The sequence below is a fragment of the Cupressus sempervirens genome, chromosome 5, assembly GCF_028749045.1.
Source record: "Cupressus sempervirens isolate cs-2001-9-10 chromosome 5, ASM2874904v1, whole genome shotgun sequence".
Lineage (NCBI taxonomy): Eukaryota > Viridiplantae > Streptophyta > Pinopsida > Cupressales > Cupressaceae > Cupressus > Cupressus sempervirens.
In genome coordinates this window covers 379,218,572-379,243,825 of record NC_143122.1, presented here as the reverse complement: position 1 = coordinate 379,243,825, position 25,254 = coordinate 379,218,572, and the positions used below count along the sequence as shown (strand labels likewise).

The window sequence follows — 25,254 nt, the reverse complement described above, 5'->3', positions numbered from 1 at the left end:
GCTAAAAGAATGCCCTCCTATATTGAATTAAGGATTGACAAAAGTCAAGGGTATTTATCAAGACCTAAGTAAGGTTAATTGTGTTAAGGGAAAATTGTGAGGTGGAAAGCCCCTATTTCAAGATTGGCTACTCTAAAGGTGATCCTAGTGTCCTTACTCTTGGAGTGTAAATATTCCGACTCTAAGAATAGAATTTAATAGTAAATAATAAGAATAAGCTAATAAATGAAATAATGATAAATATAATTTATTAGATTATATAATAATATAAAGAAAATAATAAATATATTCATTAATATTTTGGATTAACAAAATAATAAAAGGACACTAAATAAATTATAATATAATTTAACTATATCATCAATAATAATATATATTGTTCATAATATTATTACTAGATGATAATATTATTACAATGAAATACAAATAAAAATAAATAAATTATAATAACAAGTATATTGAATAATAATTATCTTATCAATATGTCTGACCTGCATTGGGACTTAGTTTGATAGTTATAAACAAATATAGGTAAAAGACCGCCCTTATCAGTGATCATAATTAACCATCAACAAATATCATATTATATCAAATAACAAACTATGATAAGAAAACCATACTATATTTCATCCAACGATTAGTAATGAAGTGGTGTGAATGCTGAGACATGTCTTATGGCAACGTAACCACTCATTTCACAAAAGGCGTTTAAATTCATTCCAACGGAGGGCAAGAAGGGAATTGGAAGCCATTATAGAGGTCAAACATCTATCAAACAAAACTGAGAGCAAATATAATTCTTCATGGACTTGGCTCGTAGCAAGTAACAGGCGGAAATTATACAGGGATTATATACGACAAATATCCTAAATATTCAGGCACAAATATATTCAAAAACAATTGGAAAATAATTGTAAGATCAAATACACAACGAATAAGGACAGGAAGACCTAGGATATGGGATAATACAAATAATCATCAGGAGATATATATAACTAACCACACACAATCAGCGGCTGATGATTGTTGTTATCAAAAGAATAAACCACAAAGAGATAAGATAATATCACATAAAAGTCATTTGCGACTAAGAAATCTATCTTCGAATTATGGCATCCTATGTATAGATAAAGAAAAAAAGATAGGAGAATCCGCACATTTTCAAGTTAATAATATTGTACAGATAATCACCATATATTGACATTATAGAGCATCATTCAAAGATAAATCATTATTGGGAAAATACTATTAATATATCTGTATAATATCAATATTAGAAGTGAAAGTGTATTGCCAGTAGTAATGAGTTGTTACTACATCTAAGTACATATTTATGTAAAGAATTCACTAGGATAGAAAGATATTATATCTTATCAATTATAGAAGTTGCATCGACCATGTTAGAGAGCATAATAAGGTTTGAAGAAAGGAAGTTTCTAGCAAGTGCCTTGAAAGGAAATTGTCCCAAATTCTCAAATTATACCAAAGGGGGCATTACAGTGGTATCAAAGCCTAATCCTGTCATCCTGTGAAGGCATATAGAAACATACGAAAGAAGGACAAATAAAATTACAATGAATGACTTAGCAAATGAGGTAAGATCCTATATGGAGCAAAACAACAAAACCAACCAAACTATATTGAATCAAATGGAAAAATCAAATCAGGCCCTCCTACAAGCATTACAGAACATGGGAAATTCAATCAATAATTTTAGGAGTCAACATAACATAGGAAGGGAAACTAATTTAGTCCATTCTGAAAATAACAATGCAACTTCAAGCTCTAGCCTACCCCAACCCACATTCCTACCTAGAAGAGTAAATCTAAGAGAGGAGGAAGGGGTCGCGCAGCCCCTAACTAGTACAGAAGATATTGCGAGGGCATATGCTGCTCTAGAACTTAACATTAGAGAAGTAATATCATTCAGAGAATTTTGTGATGATAAACAAAGGGAGACGTCTAGAAGGACGATAAATGAAGAACTCAAACATAAAATTAAAAAATAAAGCTTCCACATTTTGATGGTTCAGAAAAGATTACACCACGCCAATGGTTAGAAAAATTAAACACATTTTTTATTCTAAATCCCATGATGGAAGAAGATGCATTGCAATCTGCTATAGTGCATCTAGAGGGAGCAGCACATGATTGGTGGACCCATGGACGTATCTCATTGGGACATAAAGATGTAAAATCTTATGAAGAGTTCTCCCAAAAGCTCATGAATAGGTTTGACAATAAGGATATCGAATGGTATTTCCAAGAACTAACTCAACTTGAACAAACTGGAACAGTAGAAGTCTATGCTCACAAATTTCAAGAGTTGTCAGTTATGGTTCCAGACCTTTCCCAAAAGAGACCCACTCATATATTTATAGAAGGATTAAAAGACTCCACTAGACACATGGCTAAACCGCATGAACCACAAAAATTGGAAGAAGCCGTTAGAAAAGCAAAAATGGTAGAATCAAATTCACCAAAAGAAAGATCTAAGAATTTCTCAACAAAGACAAAGCATAGAAATGAAGACTCACACAAAGACCACAGAGAGAGAATGTTATTTCTGCAAAGGGAAATGGAGCAGAGGACACCAACGCCTAAGCAAGGAAGCCCAAAAGCAAAAAGAGGATACATTGAAGAAAGGCATATGTTTTAGATGCAGAGGTCCTTGGGAACCTAGACATAAATGTGACAAGAAGAGTCAACTCCATAAAATAGAAGCAACACATGAAATAAATAATGAAGAGACTTCAAACAAGAGTGTGAACAGTGATCAAGAGAGCATATGGGAATAGAGAACCATTGAAGCGTCGAGGAAGTTCAACTTTAGTCATACCCTAATCAAGAAATGTAAATATCAAACAATACATATATGTACATATTTTTATGATTATTAATAGAACTTCAATATTCAATTTAAATAAAAGGAAAGAGTGGCAATTAAGGAAGAACTGCTAATGACACCCTGTTGTTAGCACCTTCCTAAGAGTGCAATTAAGGGAGAATAGCTAGGGCACCCTATTGCAGTGGTATGTAGGCAGAACTGCAGTAAGGACACCCTATTGCTTTGTAATTAAGGGAGAACCGCTAGAGCACACTGTTGCAGAATTAGTTGAGGGAGGACCGCTGAGGGCACCCTATCATAGAGATAGTAAAGGGAGAATTGCTACCAGGGCACCCTACTACGCTATGATTATGGGAGAACCGCTAGGTTACCCGCTACTAAGAAAATATTATAGAGATCTTGGGATGAGATAAAATCTCTCCTGAGGATGATAAAGAGGGATACTCCTAAAGGGATATCCATAGAGGCTGAAGGTGAGATAAAGTCTCCCTTAAGGATTACAAACACATATTAGAAGGGCCTCTATAAGATTTGGGAAGAGATAAAATCTCTACCACAAATTACAAGGATTACTCAATAAGTCTCATCACGGATCCCAAGAGTACAAATGTATTTCCAACACATCAAGATAAGTATCTTACCCTTATCCTTAGCAATCTAATTTTGTATTTGATTTTTTCTGACGTGTTTCAAGATAAAATATTTTTATATTTTGTTGATAAATATTGTCGCTCTAACCAAGATAACAAATTTTCTCAGGATTGAAGGTCATAGTGGATATCAAAGGATCACATTGCTTGAGGACAAGCAATTCTGGGAAGGGCGGACTGTAATATTCTGACTTTGAGAATACACTTTAATAGTAAATAATAAGAATAAGCTAATAAATGAAATAATGATAAATATAATTTATTAGATTATATAATAATATAAAGAAAATAATAAATATATTCATTAATATTTTGGATTAACAAAATAATAAAAAGACACTAAATAAATTATAATATAATTTAATTATATCATCAATAATAATATATATTATTCATAATATAATGACTAGATGATAATATTATTACAATGAAATACAAATTTTAAAAAAATTATAATAAGTATATTGAATAATAATTATCTTATCAGTATGTCTGACCTACATTGGGACTTAGTCTGATAGTTATCAACAAATATAGGTGAAAGACCACCCTTATCAATGATCGTAATTAAGTAACCATCAACAAATATCATATTATATTAAATAACAAACTATGATAAACAAACCATATTAAATTTCATCCAAAGATTAGTAATGAAGTAATGTTGAGACATGTCCTATGGCAACATGACCACTCATTTGACAAAAGGTGTTCAAGGAGGGCAGGAAGGGAATTGGATTCTATTATAGAGGTCAAACATCTATCAAACAAAACTGAAAGCAAATATAATTCTTCATCGGCTTGGCTCATAGCAAGTAATAGGCAAAAATTATATAGGGATTATATAAAGCAAATAGCCTAAATATTCAGGCACAAATATATTCAGACACAATTGGAAAATAATTGTAAGATTAGACAATCATACACAATGAATAAGGACAGGAAGACCTAGGATATGGGATAATACAAATAATCATCAGTAGAAGTATATAACTAACCACACACAGTCAGCGGCTAATGATTGTTGTTATCAAAAGAATAAACCACAAAGAGATAAGATAATATCACATAAAAGTCATCTGCGACTAAGAAATCTATCTTCGAATTATGGCATCCTATGTATAGATAAAAAAAAAAAATAGAAAGGAGAATCTGCACATTTTCAAGTTAATAATATTGTACAGATAATCACCATATATCGGTAGTATAGAGCATCATTCAGAGTAAATCATTATTGGGCAAATACTATTAATATAACTGTATAATATCAATATTAGAAGTGAAAGCGTATTGCCAGTAGTAATAAGTTGTTACTACATATAAGTAGATTTGTGTAAAGAATTCACCGGGATAGAAAGATCTTATATCTTATCAATTACAGAAGTTGCATCGACTGTGTTAGAGAGCATAATAAGGTTTAAAGAAAGGAAGTTTCTAGCAAGTGCCTTGAAAGGAAATTGTCCCAAATTCTCATATTATACCAAAGGGGACATTACATGGAGGTTCGTATGTGATGAAAAAAGATGGATAACTTTTGGATTTCAGCGGATCGCTCTAAATGTACTAAGCATTGCCATCATATTTGGTATGTGTTTTCCAAACGATAGCGACCTCTTATTTAAATTACAAATAAGCCATGAAAAGTGTCTAATTGTTAATTAGATAATAAATATAATAAACATTTAATCATTGTTATATATATATATATGTATGTATGTATGTATTATATTAATTTCTCTAATACGACAATAAACTTATATATATATATATATATCATACATAATCATATATAGGTTTATCCAACAAAATCTACCAAACATCATCACTCCCTCTTAGCTAGGGAGGATAAACACACGTATTACCTCAAAGTAATATCAAGTTAGCAAAATTAAGGATATCTTTGATCAGAAGATATCCATCATTTTGATATCAAGAGTACTGGTCTCCCAAAATATCAACATATGATATTAACCAAATACTCAATAATGTTTAATATCACATCTGATATTATGAGTATTGGTCTCCCAAAATACATGATACTCACTAATTACTCAAAAAATGTTTGATATCACCTATGATATCATGAGTATTGGCCTCCCAGAATATCAATGATATTCACCAAATACTCTTTGAGTAATGGCCTTCGAGAATGTTGAGATGCAAGATTTTCACCAAATATTGAGTAATAGCCTCCCAGAACATCAAGTCGTGTGATATTCACCAAGTACTCTATGAGTAATGGCCATCCAAACCATCAAGACGCATGATATTCACCAAGTACTCTGTGTAATGAACTTCCAGAATATCAATATGCATAACATTCACCATGTACTCAAAAAATGTTTATAAAGTATGTGCACACGCATTCTCATAATGCTCACCATATAAACATCCACCATGCAAGGTATAATCTATTATGATCTCCATATACATCGTAAGACGTTCATCATATAGAAAACTAAGTTATTGTAAGATTGTCACCTTTCAATAACTTCTGCAAATACAAGTGACATCATTTGGAAGTTGTACATCCTCATGCCGTACACAAGGGGTAGGCCCATTAAAATCACATAGACACAAGGTATATTCACGAATCACAGTCCTCTTGTCTACTACAATTTATTGATCACTGGAGAATCCATCTCAACGTGGTTTACTCCCTTCGAATCAATATAACCGAATTTATTGAAGGTTGACTGAATCACATTCTCTATCTACTCCCTCTCTTTTAAGGTTGCCTCTAATGAAGTGTCAGGCTCCATCTAAATCTTAATCTTGAGAGCTCCCCGTCCAAAGTTGTCTTTGAAGAAGTGACAGACTCCCTCTAAATCTAATATCAATCTCCCTTTTCTTGCAATAACATTCTCGGAGGAAAAGATCAAGGCAAATAGCTCTTATAAAAATAGAAATACAAATAAAAATATTAATTAGGATATTAGTAAATTTATCTCATGTCTATTACCAACAACAACTTAAATGATTTTAACATAACTCTTTATTTTGTATTTCAATAATAAAATTAAGATAGCATAATACTTAATTTTACTCATAACATAATACTTAATAATAGTTAATTCATAACATATATCATGTATATATATAGTATGAATTAATTGATTTATTACATTGGAATAAACCACAAAATATATCATACCTTCACCAAGAATCACTTTAATTTGCACCTGTCCTCTCTGCGTTCAATGTATTACATGGGGAATCATTTTAACATATATTATTCCCTTTTGATTTCACACTTATTAAACACCCTACTTATATCCTGTGTGTTCGGTTATAGCCCCAATTCATTGGTTCTTGTGCAGATTCAATGATGCCTTAATGGTGGTCCCACAGTCCTCTTATTCCATTGATCCTCTTGCTTGGCTTACTGTGGTTTCTTTTGCGGTAGGTCCCTCGTATTTCGTGAAGCATGTGGACCCATTGAGAAGGGGTCTTATCTCCCTTTCTTACCTTGGTTCGTGGCTTGTATCTGATGATGTGGGTGTTATTTGGTCCCACCAAATTTTTGTGACTCAGTGGTACAACACGCCTTGGCTATTTCGTCTTCCCATACAAAGGTATCCAAGGCATCATATAATTGTTTAATACTACTCAATCCCTTATTAGATGCATTACTATTTTTCTAGGTTTTATACGGCCCTCGTGTCTTTGAAGTTTTGAACATTCTCTTTCGTGTTGCACGGATGCCACATCAAACAGTTGTCATTCATTTGTTTATGTTCACATTATTAATTTTTTCTTGTATTTCTCAAGCTGTATGTGTCGAGTTTTCCATTCACATGTTCTTATATAGCATTTAGAGAGTGTTCTTCTCTTTCGATGTTCTTCAGCTATATTGATCAGCGGTGTCTTGCACTTTATCTTCAGGAAACCACCCACCTTCGAGAGATTACTCTGCAGTCTTTTATACCTCAGGGGTGTACTTCAGACCAGCTCATTACTGCCTTTTTCTCTCCCACGGGGTTTGAAAAGGCCTTCCAATACTTCTCATTCCAGATCGGTTAAACACTGCACCAATCTCTCCAAGCAGCGATAGTCCTACAGTTTTTCCACACAGCATTCTAAGACTATGGATTGTTCATGGGTTTACCCCTCTATTACTGATTTCTTTGTGACAAGGAAGGACCCTTATTCCTTATCTTGTCTTCTCTCTTGTTTTGTTTCTTGCTTTATTCTTTCTCAATCACCGTTTGGTGCTTTTGCTTTGGCCGGCTCTTCTGTTTGTATGCTTAGTCCCATAAACCTGGTTGGTTTCTCATGGACATTTATATTATCTTATCTTATTGGCAATATATTTAGATATTCTTACAACATATAGGCATTTCTCAACAATTCGCTAATTAGGCTCAAGTAAGGAGTAATAATAACAGTAATGGCCAGCTTGACCCAAACTAACTATCAAGCAATGCCTAAAATATGTATCTAGATACTCTTCAATTCTTAATGTCTAATTACTTTTGTTTGATCCAAATCCACAAACTTATCATTTACATACACAATGTACAGTAGTATGTAAGAATTGAACAAAATTGAGCACTTTAAATATGGAAATTTTGCTCCATCCACATAGCTAAGTATAGTTGTATATTCTTCCACTATTGATTGCATTGTCTGATAATGCAAACGTCTCACTGCATATTGTATATCGATTTATAACAGGGGAACAAAGCAATAGTCTTCTCAAATCATGGCCATATTAGAAGTACACCATGAGTTCTTATTACTCCTAACAGGATTTCCTTAGCTCAAATCAGATTTAAATCTCTTAACTTCATAAAAATATAGAACATACGTCACTAGAATATTCAAGGCATTCTATTGTACAGTTAGTAAATAAACTAAATGCTGCTTTCAGTATATAGTCGGCGCTTACAAACTCGGAACTAAAGATTAGTCACTCATGTGACAACTCTAAGGACTCAACAAAATCTCAAATATTTGCACATGAGTTAATGGAAGCAATTTATTTGCAATCAAAATATGGAATTCATTTGCAATGGAACACAAGGAATGGAAATCTGGAGTAAATAAAGGTAACTTGGCACCAAATGCAGCAAAAAGAATTATGGAAGTGTCCTCACAAAACAATGTATGACTTCAGTTATGCGCCTAACTCCAATCTGGTTTCGACAGCCAAATGCTGATCGTTCTAAGTTCTAACTTCACCCCAAACACCTAGCATCTAGGGACTCATGTGGCCTTCTTTGAAGTACAACTACCCTCTCTGAATGCATAAAACCCCTTTATTATTCGATCCCGAAGTGCAAACAATCAAGGGCATAGGTGGCGCAATGATTAAAGGCAAAAGGATTTATAGAGCTCCCTCTGAATTAGTCCAATAATGTATGTGGCATGATCTGTGATGTTAAAAAGAGTTCAAAATACTTATGGCAAGGGGAATATGAGGTACATGCGTGTTGTCATTCAATAGTGTTTTATTATGACATTATCAAATGTGTTGCAAAGTGGTAGGTTAATATAGTTAGCTAAATTGGGATTTGGAGTTAGTGCCAGAAGTACATTGTTAGTGTATTGGTTGTTGTTAGTGTTTCTATTTTGGGTATTGAAAGTGACAAAGAAACAAATTTAGCCTATCCCCAATGAGGCTTTGAAATAGAATGTTGAGATTTTGGAGATTTTCAACAAAATGGGCTGTACACATTTTCTTCTAGCAATGCAGGGCTATAATAATAAGATCACTTTTAAATTTTTTTAATTATTAAGCGAAAAGGAGTGTGGATGTTATTGAGGTTCAATTCAAAGTTCTGAAAGATTTGATTTATAATTTGTTAGGGATACTGGCTTGTCCTATGAGGGTCTCTGGATTGAGAACAAGGGCAGAGGAACTATAATTTTCCTATTGGGTGTACTTTTCTTGATTTACCTTAAAATACCAACTAGGGTTTTGATTTGTCTTGGAAATGGCAATTTACTTAATCTTTGTAACATTCCCTGCTAGGAAGCTGCCATTTCCAGAGATTGGCATACATCTCTATGCATCTAAATCAAATTGAATTTTGAAAACAATGAATTGTTCATGATACGTTTGACATTCAACATATTGAAGCCCATTTTCTTACTTCTCTCCTAAACTCAACTATAAGGAGTAGCAGAAGTACTTGTTGTAGGGCGCTCTGGAACCAATCTACAAATGAATTACCTCATGGTTTCCTGAACACACCTTCATACCCATCTCAAGGTTTCAGAAATACATGCCCATACTTTATCACATGATTCACCCATATTGTGAGAAATTACACCAGCCATTCGCTACAAAATACCTGTTCCCAACAGGGGCTATAGCTAAAGATTAAGGAATAGGCTATAGATATACTAACTTCAACTGGACCATGAATTATCTAAGAATATATATATATATATGGCTGAAGATTGAGGAATGAGCAATAGATATACTAACTTCAACTAGACCATGAAGATCTAAGAAATATATATATATATGATTCTCTTCTATAAACTGATATTAATACTACAGTATATATAGTAGACCATCTATATTGGTCCCTTATTCTAATAGCATTGTGATATAATATTATGTAGATCGGTATTGATTTATAGATAAGTTACAGCTTATCAGTATGCTGTCACCTGATGCCTGCCAGCAAAAGAATATACTTTATTTTTCTTTCTGAATCTCTTCTTTCTGAGGAGTATCAAATATATTTAATAATCTCTGATTCTTCCATGGCAATCCTTCTTGATAATGAGTACCAAATATATTCTGATTCTTCCATGTACAGAGTAGCAGATATATTTATATTTCTCTCCCTTCTGTGACTGATAAAATATGTTTTTATATTCTCTAATCTCCAATCCTTCCATGATCCCGCTTCCCAATCTGAATTCTAATCCATTCCCTGCTGTTTAATGCAATCAATGATGTACCATTAAAATACCCTTCAATATGGAAGAAAGAGTCGTGCCTTTTCACAGGGATGGATTTTTTAAACTACCACGTTTTTTACAAACATACATACTCCCTTTAATCATTCCTGTCTATTATTTATTTCCAACAATTTAATATCTTTTTAATTTAATTTGATTATCTTTCATGTAGGTGAGGATACAATTATGTTAGCTCCTGTATTGTCTTCCCTATCCATTAATGTGTTTGTTACGTATTTGTCTAATCGCTGTCTGGTAATATTCAGAGCCTTATCAAATCACAGCACGCTTGCCAATGGCATTAATCTGATTTGTTACTATATTTCCTTGAAATAGTTTGATAATATTACTGATGCTGATTTCAGCCAATGATAATGCCTTGTCCAAAGATAAACATTTGTTCATTGTTGCAAATGGCTATCAGGTGCACTGTGCTACACTCACAACTGTTCCATAGCACCCATTATTATTCATTGATAAATGCCTCCAAGGTGCTGAAATCATGTCTTTTACATTGGCAATGTTGGTGCAATTAAAAATTCTTAATTACCTTAGTTGCCGATTCGTGAAACGAATCTGATTCGGGCACTTGAATCGGATCCGTGGAATCTAAGATTCTAGTATGGATCTATGAATCTAGTATACACTATAATTAATCTATTTTCACGATTATAAAGAAAATCAACACATTCGCATTCACAATTTTATGTTTTTGTGCCTTGTATTGCCGCGGAGCTGCGCTAGATCCTCGGATCCCGGCAGGATCCTTGATGCTGCCCATGGATACGTCAAGATCAGTGGCATTGGGAATGTTGGTGCAATTAAAAATTCTTAATTACCTTAGTTGCCGATTTGTGAAATGAATCCGATTCGGGCACATGAATCGGATCCGTGAAATCTATGATTCTAGTATGGATCTATGAATCTAGTATACACTATAATTAATCTATTTTCACGATTATAAAGAAAATCAACACATTCACATTCACAATTTTATGTTTTTGTGCCTTGTATTGCCACGGAGCTGCGCTAGATCCTCGGATCCGGGCAGGATTCTTGATTCTGCCCATGGATACGTCAAGATCCGTGGGCCACGGATCTTGATGTATCCACGGGCAGAATCAAGGATCCAAGCCCAAATCCGGATCCAATCTGTCTAGGACAAATCTGGCAACTAAGTTAATTACACTTATTTAAAGCTTATTTAGGATAACACATGAATAGTAGTTTGCATATGAGATACTTAGGAGTTTGCACTTTTATTAGCACATGGTGTATAAGAAATTGCAGATTACGTGGTTTAGTTGTTATCAGAATTCCACTGTCTCCACCTTTACTGCACTTGTCGCATTATCATTCTTCACATGTTGCAAATACATCATTGCATAATGGAGGATGATCCACCTTTGGTGGCCATGTGATTCCACCTTCTATGGGTGATAGCCTATCTTCTTCTTATCATACTCTCTTACTGCCCTGCCTATACTCTCTTACTGCCTTGCCTATAAAAGAAGGTACATCTACATGATGTAATCAAGTATTTTTTATGTAATCCAATTGATTCAGTATTTTATCTCTCTCCTCTACTATTCATTGGGCTCTAAATCTTGTTTCATTATTGTTTTCATTGCTATATGTCAATTCTTACATGGTACCATAGAAAATATTACATGGTATCAAAGCCATTGGAGCATCCTTGATTGGCATATTTGGAAAATGATATGTTTGAAGGAAGGCACATTTGCAAATTTGAGGACCAGCAATCTTCAGGAGCATCCTACAACATATCTAACCTCACCATTACATTCAAAAGGCTCTTCCAATGAATTGACTATAAATTTTCTTATTTTGAGTTTAAAATATATTTGAGGCAAAAAAAATTGTAAACCAGGTTGTACGGCCCAAACTACACAAGTTCAGTACAATTTTAACAACAATTATTTTTTCTTACAATTTTTAGTTTTTTGCTCATATTATATTTCTGGCAATTTATTTTTTGTTGCGAAAAATTACTTCTGGGCCCCTTGCCCCCCTTGCCCCTCTATTCATGTTGGTATATTTGCAAAGTTGTGTCAGAGTATACAAAGTCGTCATAGAAATCGTAGAGTTGATCAGAGGCAAACCGATGAACCTCCCTAGCATCGGGAAACACAATGTCTAACAGTTCATTTGTACAGATTGTGCGTTGTTGCATATATACAGTAAATGTTCGCAGTCCTTATGCATGTAGGACTAAACAACCCCCATAGACAATAGTCTATAGTCTCTATGAAATCACAAACCTTTTCAGCAACCCCATCCTGCAATTCTTTTGGTAGTTTCTACTTCTTCGAGGCTCCTCTAAAATATTTTCAAGCATTGCTGACTTATAAGTATGGCTCTCTTCGGCGACAATTTTCCACCTCTCAACAACCAACACTCGAACACATTTACTAGCTATATCGGCTTACAATAGTTTACATACTATTGGGGGACAATGTTTTAAAACAATGTAGAGATCCATTGTGCAGTAAATGTGGCATATATCCAAACTTTCCATACAGAAAGTGCCACCCACAAACAATGGAAGCCAGGCAGTGCATCCTATCAAGTGCCACACCCATTCACACAAGCAAGTTATTTTTTCATTGTGATAAATTTGAAGACTGTCAGTTTTAAGCCACCTATTTTTTGCATTGATGGGCACCTGGACATGAATTTTAAGGCCATGAAACGCCTATTGATGATCAAGTGACTGTTAAGTTTAGCGTAGTGATTTGATGACATCAACACAGTTTCAAACTTTTGAGACCCCCTCTTTATTGGCAATTTTGATTTCAGAAACAAACTCCAAAGCCCCACAATTCGGCCATTTTGAGGTCCTTTTTGATGCATTATTTTGTATTTAAGGTAGAATTTCATGCTCTCCATTGTTGTGCAAGTATATCTAATTTTGATGGACAAACTTACCAGAATTTGCAACTTTTTATGACTATACATGTGCAATCCTAATTTCTACAACTTCCATGGCTTAGCTCGGGCTCATACAGACACAGTTTTAAGTATAATTTTTTCGGAAGTGTTTTTGTCTGCTTCTCATTTATGCTATAAGATTGTAGTCACTGTGATTGGGCATATCACTTTCAATATTTGATTTTTTTGGCCTATTTCGGCACTTGTATTTTTTTGGATCGTTGGCTGGTCTTGTCCATTATTTGTTTAAGTCTATTATAGCCTTGTTTTCTTAAATATAATCACTAAAGTCAGAAGTCCTCTATGCCTTGTTTAGTAGGAGGCAATTGTACACATAGTATATACAATGTTACATCCCAAATTTTCACCCAATTTTAAACATCCTTTATAGTGTTCATTAAAATTTCAGAGTTCATTGAGGACAATGAAACAGAAGGGGGAGGGTATGTTACATCCCAATTTTTGGCTCAATTTAGAAATGTTCATATAGCCATTGAGATTTCATGTGAAGTCAATTGGCAGGTAAAAATAGTTAAGATCATGTTAAATGGGAAGTTGGTTCATCATTATAATATGAAGATGACTTGTTAGTAATCGTTATTATTATTATCTTGAAATCTTGGAAAGATGAAGTAATATGGTGGTTAGCCGTTGTACTAATTTATGAATAATAATTTGTTATAGTAATCGTGATTATATTGAGAAATATAATATTCTCGTGAAAATTTTCTTCTTTTTTTGCAAGAGCGCACTGAAAAGGGGGGGAAGCATTGCCAAAAAGGAATCGAGCATGGGAGACACCACCATCACTAGGAAAATAGGTACAAATCGTGAACCACTATGGCTAAAGGAAAATGGCTAGACAAGAAAGAGTGTACATTGGACAACCATAAGCTAACCAGTTAAATTTATCACTAAATAATTAGAGAAATTAAGCATTAAATTAATAAGACAAGTTGTTACCTTTTTATTTGAGATTATTGTGGAGCCTCCTGTTATGCTTTATATACCGACACCATCATATCAGGATACCTATACTTGCACATACATGTATTATGTGTGTGTGCGCGTAAATCAATATAATGGTACAAAAGAAATAAATGATTAAATTTGTGCACATGTATGTATATGTGTAAATAAAAATAGAGGTGGCATATATACCATGATGCCGGTACATTTTAAAATCATTTGGAGGGAGAACCTTTATCTTCATCATTATTATTGCTCCCAGTTGATTTTTGAGCGACAACCTATCTTTTCATTGGGATTATATTTTTCAAATATTCTTTTCAATATCTCAACCAATGGAGTTTAGTTTTTTGAGCTGATGGCTTATAATCCTTTTTGGAACCGATGGCCTTGCCACCTCATATTTTCTTGCGTAACCAAATATGCATTTTGGTGAGCCTTATATCTACGCTCACAATGGGATTGTTTTGATGAAGCCATTGACCCAAGTTGGGCAGTATGTATGGCTATGATTATATATAATGTTAAGGCAAATTACCTAAGAATTCATCCAGGAAGACCAGTATAGTCGAGATGAGGGTGTGTGTTGATACTCATTAAACCTCAAGTACATCCTTGCATGATAAAAGAAATTAAAATCAGTAACAAATAAGAATGTAAATTAAAAGAGTCTAAAGTGGGTCAGCTCATGGTAGTCCAATGTTTAATTCTTGATGCCTAGTTGTGTGATGGGTTGACACTCTAGTACCACGATGCTCAGTGGTTGGACAAGGTGTTCCCTGTCTATTTCCAGGTACAGAGGGTCTTTCTCGGATCAAATTGTGTGGGGATATTTAAGGGTCCACAGTTGGGAGGTCAAGCCCCTGATAATGCTTCTCCCTCCACCAAACGCCAAGGCTTGCACAAGACGGAGATGCGAACTGCATTCAAATATCTTCTGGTAACAAGTATTTTACTTTATATATGTAATCTCAAGTTGGAGATATGTTAGATTGATTAGTATCGTTTAATCTATTATTCCACTCAATGCTTAGAAATCAGTTCCTCTTTAATGTATTCGTAAAACAATTAATCAATTGATTTTTGAAAATCATCATGAAATGTATCTATATGCATGAGATAGGCTTAATTGATGGTTGTTATAATTGTCCTTCATTTATGTGAATAATGAATATGAACATATCTTTTAACTATATGATTTTTGCATAATTAGCAATAGGAAAGAAAAGGGACGATATGGTGTATTTGATGCCCTAAATGGTATTTGTCATTACAATGCAATGGTATAACTATTTGTGCCCTAAGTGGTATATGTGGACTAACCTGGGTTTTGCGTATGCTGCCCTAGGCAAATTCCAATTTCGGGATTTAGGGTATGGAAAACTTAAATCCTCTATTTAGATTTATTGATGATGCCTTCAATTGTTAGTTATGATATTTCAGTTAAATTGATTGTAACCCTGAATCTCTTTCGCATGAACATAATTGTTATAACTACCTTCTCATGAATGTGAAATAATAACTATATTTCAATGATATGCTAGTTGATAGCTAAGGCCCAGGAAAAGGGGTTGTTACATATGGTATCAGTGCTCTGGATTCAACACTGAACCTTGGGCCTAACACTATTTCAAGGAAGATGAAATTGTAATGTTGAATGAGATAAAATGAATAATAATTTTGTAAAACTGAATATTTTACAATGTAAGCTGAAAAATCACACCAGATATCATCTAGAATAGCTGAGGAAAGGCTGAGATGATGATATGGTTCATATGAATTAGACAGATGCATAAATTTTCAAAATCATAAAGATGAATCAGAACTAAGGAAGATAACATGATTGGCAAGTGGAGTGGTGGGTGATCGGACACACATTGTCCATTAAATTACCTGGCTAGGGTAGTGGCAAGATTGTTGTTGTGATCACCAAAGATCAGAGTGCTAGTAGTTTGAAGATAGGTTGATGGAGGGTATCTACAGCCTCATCTACTGTCTAGTCAACACTCTAACACCCAATGATTTTACTATATGATTTTTCCATAATTAGCAATAGGAAAGAAAAGGGGTGATACAGTGTATTTGATGCCCTAAATGGTATTTGTCATTACAATACAATGGTATAACTATTTGTGCCCTAAGTGGTATATGTGGACTAACCTAGGTTTTGCAGATGTTGCCCTAGGCGGATTCCGGTTTCGGGATTTTAGGTATGGAAAACTTAATTCCTCTATTTAGATTTATTGATGATGCCTTCAATTGTTAGTTATGATATTTCAGTTAAATTGACTGTAACCGTTAATCTCTTTCACATGAACATAATTGTTATAACTGCCTTCTCATGAATGTGAAGTAATAACTATATTTCAATGATATGCTAGTTGTTAGCTAAGGCCCAGGAAAAGGGGTTGTTACATATGGTATCAAAACTCTGGGTTCAACATTGAACCTTGGGCCTAACACTATTTCAAGGAAGATGAAAATGTAATGTTGAATGAGATAAAATGAATATTAATTTTGTAAAATTGAATATTTACAATGTAAGCTGGAAAATCACACCAGAGATCATCTATAAAAGCCGAAGAAAGGTTGAGATGATGATATGGTTCATATGAATTAGACAGATGGATAAATTTTCAAAATCATAAAGATGAATCAAAACTAAGGAAGATAAAGATGAATAAGATTTAGGGTATGGAAAACTTAAATCCTCTATTTAGATTTATTGATGATGCCTTCAATTGTTAGTTATGATATTTCAATTAAATTGACTATAGCCGTTAATCTCTTTCGCATGAACATAACTATTATAACTGCCTTCTCATGAATGTTAAGTAATAACTATATTTCAATGATATGCTAGTTGTTTGCTAAGGCCCAGGAAAAGGGATTGTTACATATGGTATCAGAGCTCTGGGTTCAATACTGAACCTTGGGCCTAACACTATTTCAAGGAAGATGAAAATGTAATGTTGAATGAGATAAAATGAATATTAATTTTGTAAAACTGAATATTTTACAATGTAAGCTGGAAAATCACATCAGAGATCATCTAGAATAGCCGAGGAAAGGCTGAGATTATGATATGGTTCATATGAATTAGATAGATGGATAAATTTTCAAAACGAAAAAGATGAATTAGAACTAAGGAAGATAACATGATTGGCAAGTCAAGTGGTGGGTGATCGGGCATAAAGTGTCCATTGAAAATACCCGGCCAGGATAGTGGCAAGATTGTTGTTGTGATCACCAGAGGTCAAAGTTCCAGCAGTTTGAAGATAGGTTGATGGAGGGTATCCACAGCCTCATTTGTTGTCTAGTCAACACTCTAACACATGGATGCTTGGGTGGCAGGACCAGAATGGCACATGTGCCTATCCCAGGTAGGAAGGGTCATTCTCAATAAAAAATGAGTGAGGATTGCACTAGGTCCAGATGTCAAGGCTTGCACAGCACAAACCAGTTTCCATATCCCTTAATATGGTGTTATCTAAACCTTGCTCGTAACTACTTATTTCTTTAAGTTGCATGTTCCAACATTATACTTTATGCAATTACATTCCCGTTCATATGAAATTGTAGTTAATATTTTGTTATCCGTTTTGGACTTGAAATGAAAAAGAATGGCGAACTGTGATTTTGATCTTGTAGTGGCTGGGGTACCTATATGTTGTTAGTTCTATGTTGTAAATTGATGTTCTCTTTTAATGATGATTAAATAGTAAAAAGGCCATACCTCATACTTTTTGCTTCTGTATAAACAAAACTACCAATGCTTATCTATGACAAGATATAACTTTTGATTGAATTAAATGCTTCTTTGAAAACATTGTGGTGACAAGATGGGCATGAGAGCCTAGGTTAAAAGAATGGAAAAAGTTGATTCCCAAATCCTTACAGGTGATTGGTGAGCACACCCAAATGATCTACCTACCTGATAAGAACCCTATGTAAATTTGTTTCAGATGTTTATGATCAATTTATGACCCAAGGAGGGGCTGAGTTAAGAAACTTCAGCTTGAAAGGTAATGATTTTCAGCATAGAATAGATTACGAAGAGCTTACAATATTTTACTTGCATCTAAATATTTGAACTATGTCTCAATCATGATAAAATGACCGAACTAGATTAGAGTGCACATTGATGTATGGATTTGAAATGTCTTATACAAAACAAACAATACTAGACAAGATATATGATATGAATTGATGCTATGAGAAGGATGTTATTATGAATTTGATTATGGATAAGTAAGGAGATTCTATATAGGTAGAGTCCCATCGAAATGTAAAAGTTTTGTGGATAGATTGGACTCAGGGTTCGAGCTACAATTGGAATGTTGTGGATGGAACATACAAGTATCATGGCCATACCCCATCTCAAGAATTGTGTGTGGGCATGTAGTCCACGGGCTTAGGAGACTAGGATGTAGATAGTGGTACCATGTTTATTCTAACCTCTATGATCTTGATTGGATGTACGATTTAACCTTTTGACACACTGTTATACATGTATTATACACACACGGTATTGATTTTATATGGTAATGGAGTATCGAGACATACTGAGTTGTTTTATATTGTTTTAGAGATTAAATATATTTCTATCATGAAATGATTATTCTAATGAAATGTTATTGTGGTAAGATGGGCATGAAGGCCCAAGTAACTATTGGTTGGTGTTTTGAACCCCAATTTTTCAACTTGAAAATCCAGTTTTCCTAATGGCCTTTCCTTGGTTTTCTTTGATTCTCCTCTAATCAATATTGAAAGGTGCTTTGTGAAGTCTTGTTTTATGAAGGCAATGTTCAGATTGTCATAACAGCAAACCAAAGGACACATGTGCCAAAGTGCAAGATCAAGCAAATAGTTTCAAATGGTACAAAGTGTTTTTGAAACACTTTGTACCTGTTGAACTAATTACAAATCGTTCAAAAGTTCAGTGGTTTGCTTCAAACCAAGTTGCAAAAGACTTCAGAACTATGTGGGACCCATTCTGGAGGCTCAGTTTTAATGATCCAGAAGCTCAGTTTTGAGGTTCAAGGTTCAAAGCCAGATTCCGATATGCAGATTCAAGTACCCTAGTTTGAAGTTCAACTTCAGATTCAGAGTTCAATTCAAAGACATGACTATGGGTGCAATTCAGTGGTTCAAGAGAAATGCAAATTTCAATTTTCAAAGTTCAGTTCAAAATGTGAGTTCAGATTTACATGCTCAGCTTCAAAAGCTCACCAATTTCAGTGTCAAAGATACAAATAGGGAAGTTTAAACTCCATCCTAGTCATTTGAGTATCATTAAAGGTGCATCCAATGAATGGTACATGGTAGAGCAATCAATTAATTAGAGAAACCCAATCTCCCTTTGAGTGTACAAGGGATGACTTGATGTCAAACAACTGGTAACGCAGATAAAAAGATTGCAATTGCAGCGGAATTGGATATGCATAAACATGGAAAAATTATGACAAAGCACCATCAAGCCTATACTTGTCATTGGGTTTTTCCATGTGGATGGATGGTAAAGTAGGATCGTGCTGGGCGTCAGGCATGAAAATATAGACAGTGCATGGCATCTGTTTGACATAATACCCGAATCCGATAAAGCACATGGTGCGAGATGTCGTCACAATGATGAAAGTTTTCGAGGACAGTTATGAATTTCAAATGCTAAAACCCGATGGAAGAAAAAGATGAATCAATGTGAAACTATAATGAATCCTTTAGAGGCAGGCCTTTCATTTAAATCACCAGGCGAAAGGATTCCGAGATTTGGGATTTTCCAAAACTCACCAAAGTTATTCCCAATAAGTCACAAAGACCGGCCCGAGTGCATGAATTTGATTCCACAAAGCGTGAGTAGTTGGGATGAGCTATCAAGTGCCAAGTTGATACAAGGAGTGTCGGTGTTGTATAGATCACCCATCATGATTCCCGTGAACAGAGCATAGTAGAAGCCACCAAGATGTGTTGCAGCCGAGAACATGAGCCACTATCCAGACCTGAACAGTGATCGAGACTCTCAATAATTCAATTGATGTGGGGACTGTGCTAACCTGATTGACAAAAAGATAAAAAATTTCACGCATTGCCTTTGCTACCATACTTATGAATCCGGATTGTGAAGATGACATCGAAAGTATAGGCCCAATACTAGTGGTAATAATAGATAAAAACATTAGATTCATTTTGAGCCCGAATGAACATCCTTGTCCATACAAATAAATGGCATTAAAACAATAATATACTGCAAATTGCGATATGCTTTGGAGTCATCCATCTCATAAGCATGAGTTATCTCTAGATGTCATTTTGACCTTGTGTGCCAAAGCCCAATGGGTATGGTGTTTGTTGCTAGTTCATGATTGCAAATAATAATAGGGGGAAATGTGCACGATATGTCTAACAGAAACAAAAACCCAATTACAGATTCCTTATGGCTTAGAAAAACTCTAATTCCTCAGTAATATGCAACATTGAACATTAAGTCTAATGATGTATGTTGATAGGGGATTGGTCATCCTTATCAAATTGTAGCATATCCGAGTTTCAATTGTGACCAAATTGGCAATTGTTGAGGCGTATCAGGACAAGAATCACTCAGGAATAGAGACACCTTGCGCACCTTCCTCATATCGAGTGAATGGTAATAATCATCAATAAGAATGGCCCACAAAAGTGTGTACTTCCATCCCCAATCTAAAGGAACACATGGGGCGCTCAAAATGTGTTTGACAGAAAGCACGAAAACCCCACGGAATTACGCAATAGGAGGTTAGAGTCTTAATGGAATCATGAATTATATTGATGTAGTAAAGAAACCGATGGCATTAAGGTCTTGATCGGGTTGTCTCAATGGAGATATGGGAGCTTCAAATCAATTTTAAGCTTGTCCACAGTTAGACTTATAGTTATGAGCCTCAGAATGTGGTGATATGACCATTCTGCACATGATACAAGCATAATAGTTTTGCCATTGGGTTTAAACTCTCGCACATACAAGCACACATCAGAATCTCAATCCTCCTTATGAAGATCAATGATTGTATCCCATCTACTAGATAGAATACTAATTCATACATGTTAGAACCGGAATCATCAATGGAATCCTTATGTCCATCCAAGCATTTGATACGAGGTTTGGGTATACATAGTGAATCATGGCAATTTTGAGAGCAATTTCTCATTTCTGGTGAAGCGTAGAGAAGGATATTTGAATGTTTGGTCAGGCAAGGTGATCGCCCGAATCCTTCGAGAGATACATATGAGGACACACGGCTTTGGTCAATTTATTGCACCACTCAGAGATCCCAATGAGATACTATCTATAGGTGTCAAAACACTAAGGGACAATTTTCTTCAACTAATTATCCCCACGACACATGTCCTAAACAACATGCAATCCTTTGTTTTGATAAGCGTACCGAACCAACTTATAGATTAAAATAATTTAGAAGATAAGGATCCAGGATGCAGATTATTAATTTGTTTTAGGCATAACTTGGTTACCACTTGAATACAATACCACATATGCCCATGCATGTATATTTGAATTGGGAGGATTATTTCAATAACCATATTTGACACATTAGAATAATGTGAAGTTATCATGACCAAGAAGGGATACAGACATTAAAGGAGGATCTTAGAATTGATTTTCAAGATTCAGTTATAGAACAGAACGTGGAGCCTGTAAATCTATTTATTCCAAAATTTTGGAGGAGCCAATGGTTCTTTTACGCGGTGGAGAGTCCTAAGGGGTGCCACTGTTTGCATAGATTGTATGTTGCATAAGAGGGGAAACATAGTTTGTATAAGGGGGGCAACTTTTGATTGTAATCAAAGCTGTTAGTTTTAATCTAGAGTTCCTTTTTAGTTTTTCTGCAAATGTTTTGAATCGTCAGTGATATACAAGAATGGATTGATTTCTGAATGAATGAAAGATTCCACAAACTATTTGAAGATTTTATGCTTTGAATTACTCTTTGTTGGTTATTCTTTAATCAAGATTGATTAGTGGATTTGCTTTCTATTACTAGGTTCATATATTGTGCAGATTTTATATATTTAATCTGTCATTATCTCTCTTGAATGCATATGCGGGTGGAAGGACTGTGTGTTTTCCATTTTCGTATGTGTAGATTGTTTCTTTTCATTTATGTTATAGTCATTTGCCCCCTATCTAAGAATGGTGAGGGTAGCCTTCGCTTTCAGGTTAAAAGTATTTCTTAATCTCATTCTTTACTTATCTAATCAGGGAGTTGTACCCTGTAAAATTCAAAGGGCGCTTGCCTAATCCATTGGCAAAGCAACCCAACTGTTGGTAGCTTTTGTGTCTTCATTGTTGGGCAAATAAGGGTTATTTTGGAAGTTTTGTGTGAAGACGAATTTGTTTACCAACAGTTACATAAATGGAAACATGGACCCACTAACCATTTCAGGTGATCAGTAAGTTTACAAGGATGACCTAACTCATTTAGTGAGTACCATATGCCAGATGGTATATATGAGTGATTTAATTTATGTGATCAAGGCATGATCTAGACCATGTTTGTTGAGGAATTACAATTTTTTTGAATGGCTATCTCACTCTTGATTATTGAACATTGAAAGTTCTCTTACACAAGATATCAATATGAGAATTGAACTTAAAATATTGTGTGTCTATATAAGTATGACAAGAATATGGAATGGAACATCCTAGGAACATTGATCAATTCAAAGTAATGCCAAAGTGGGCACAGGTACAATAAAATAAACACAGTGAGTGTGTTTCACTTTTGATTTTATGTAAGCAATTTTTTTCTGAAAACATTGAGATAAGGAATGATTGACCTTGATTTTGGTCATGGCTTGGATTTTGATTCAATTTCGAAATGAAATGATTTCATGACGTTGTATTATATATATATATATATATATATATATATATATATATATATATATATATATATATATATATATATATATATATATATATATATATATATATCATGTATTTGGAATATGGTCTTAGTGTTTAAAACTGCGGAGTTCATCGAGGACAATGAAACACAAGGGGGAGGGTATGTTACATCCCAAATTTTGGCCCAATTTTAAATGTACTTTATAGTGTGTTAGAATATCAAAGTTCATCGAGGACGATGAAACACAAGGGGGAGGGTATCTTACATCCCAATTTTTGGCTCAATTTAAAAATGTTTATATAATTGTTGAGATTTCATGTGAAGTCAGTTGATAGGTAAAATTAGTTATGATCATGTCAAATGGGAAGTTAGTTCATCGTTATAATTTATATGAAGATGATTTGTTAGTTGATCGTTATTATTATTATCTTGAAATCTTGGAAAGATGAAGTAATATGATGGTTAGCCATTTTTTTCACGAGCACATTGAAGGGGGCGAAAGCATTGCTAGAAAGGAATCGGGCATGGGGGACACCACCATCACTGGGCAAAATAGGTACGAGTCATGAACCACCATGGCTAAAGGAAAATGGCTAGACAAGCAAGAGAGTACATTGGACGACCATGAGCTAACCAGTTAAATTTATCACTAAATAATTAAAGAAATTAAGCATTAAATTAATAAGAGAAGTTGTTACCTTTTTATTTGAGATTATTGTGGAGCCTCCTGTTATGCTTTATATACTAACACTATGATATCAGGATACCTATACTTGCACAGACATGTATATATGTGTGTGTGCGCGCACACGTAAATCAATATAATGGTACAAAATAAATAAATGATTAAATTTACGCACATGTATGTATATGTGTACACATTTTAAAATCATTGGGAGGGAGAACCTTTATCTTTATCATTATTATTGCTCCCAATTGATTTTTTAGTGACTACCTATCTTTTCATTGGGCTTATATTTTTCAAATATTCTTTTCAATATCTCAACCGATGGAGTTTAGTTATCTTTGAGCTAATGGCTTATAATCCTTTTTGGAACTGATGGCCTTGCCACCTCATATTTTCTTGCGTAACAGAACATGCATAGCGGTGAGCCTTTTATCTACGCTCACGATGGGATTCTTATTTACTCTCCCATTTCTAGCTTGCTGCTCTTTGATACTTCTACTTGGCATAAAGTTTCATATTTACAAAGCTATTGTTTCAATCTAAATCTAAATGTATTTCTTTGATGCACTAAGTGTGCAAGATTTATTGTTCATACTATCGACATCCTTTCCCAAGACGAAGTTATTCTTTCATTGACACATGGATAGTGGGCTCCCATTTCCAACATTGATTGACCACAAGATTAAGCTTGAGTCGAGCTAGATACTCTCAAGTCATGTTTATATTTGATGTTCTTGTGCTATAATTCCAAATTCAAGCAATAAATTAAATAGTTTGGTCTACTAAATGAAGGAAAACAATATCAATACTAAGTCCAGGAAATGGAATGATTTACAGTACCCTGAATTTCCTCCTTTACTTTTGTTTATCTGTGTAATATAAGAAAAATGCTAACTACGAGTCTGCATAGTATTCCTTTGATCCCTAATTAATAGATTCGACTTGTACAGGGGTATCATCAATATACCTCTGAGATAAGTACACCATTCATATGTTAATGAATCAAATTAGAAAGAACCAAAATTTCTCATCTATAATGCCATAGGCCTAGGTCAGGTATAATGCATTGACCTCTGAATAAAGAATGTTTTCAGTACTCTTATGAATGACAAGTAATATGAATCTTTTGATGAAGCCATTGACCCAGGTTGGGCAGTATGCATTGTTAAATTTGATCAGATTATTAGACTTTCAAAAATTCAATATAATATATTTATATAGATGTTCTAAGGTTAGATCCCTCCTTTGTAATAACATTATATAGCTGATATGCTTTTCAAAGAGAGGTTTTTACTTACATTATATATGGTATATAATAAAGGG

The 25,254-nt window shown here is 34.3% G+C and overlaps 1 protein-coding gene across 12 annotated transcripts in view; it reads right to left on the bottom strand.

The window, feature by feature from the left end:
• The window catches only part of LOC149556350 (uncharacterized), a 184,571-nt gene that overhangs the window by 145,394 nt on the left and 13,923 nt on the right, over positions 1–25,254 (bottom strand). The gene's annotated exons all lie outside the window — the stretch shown is intronic.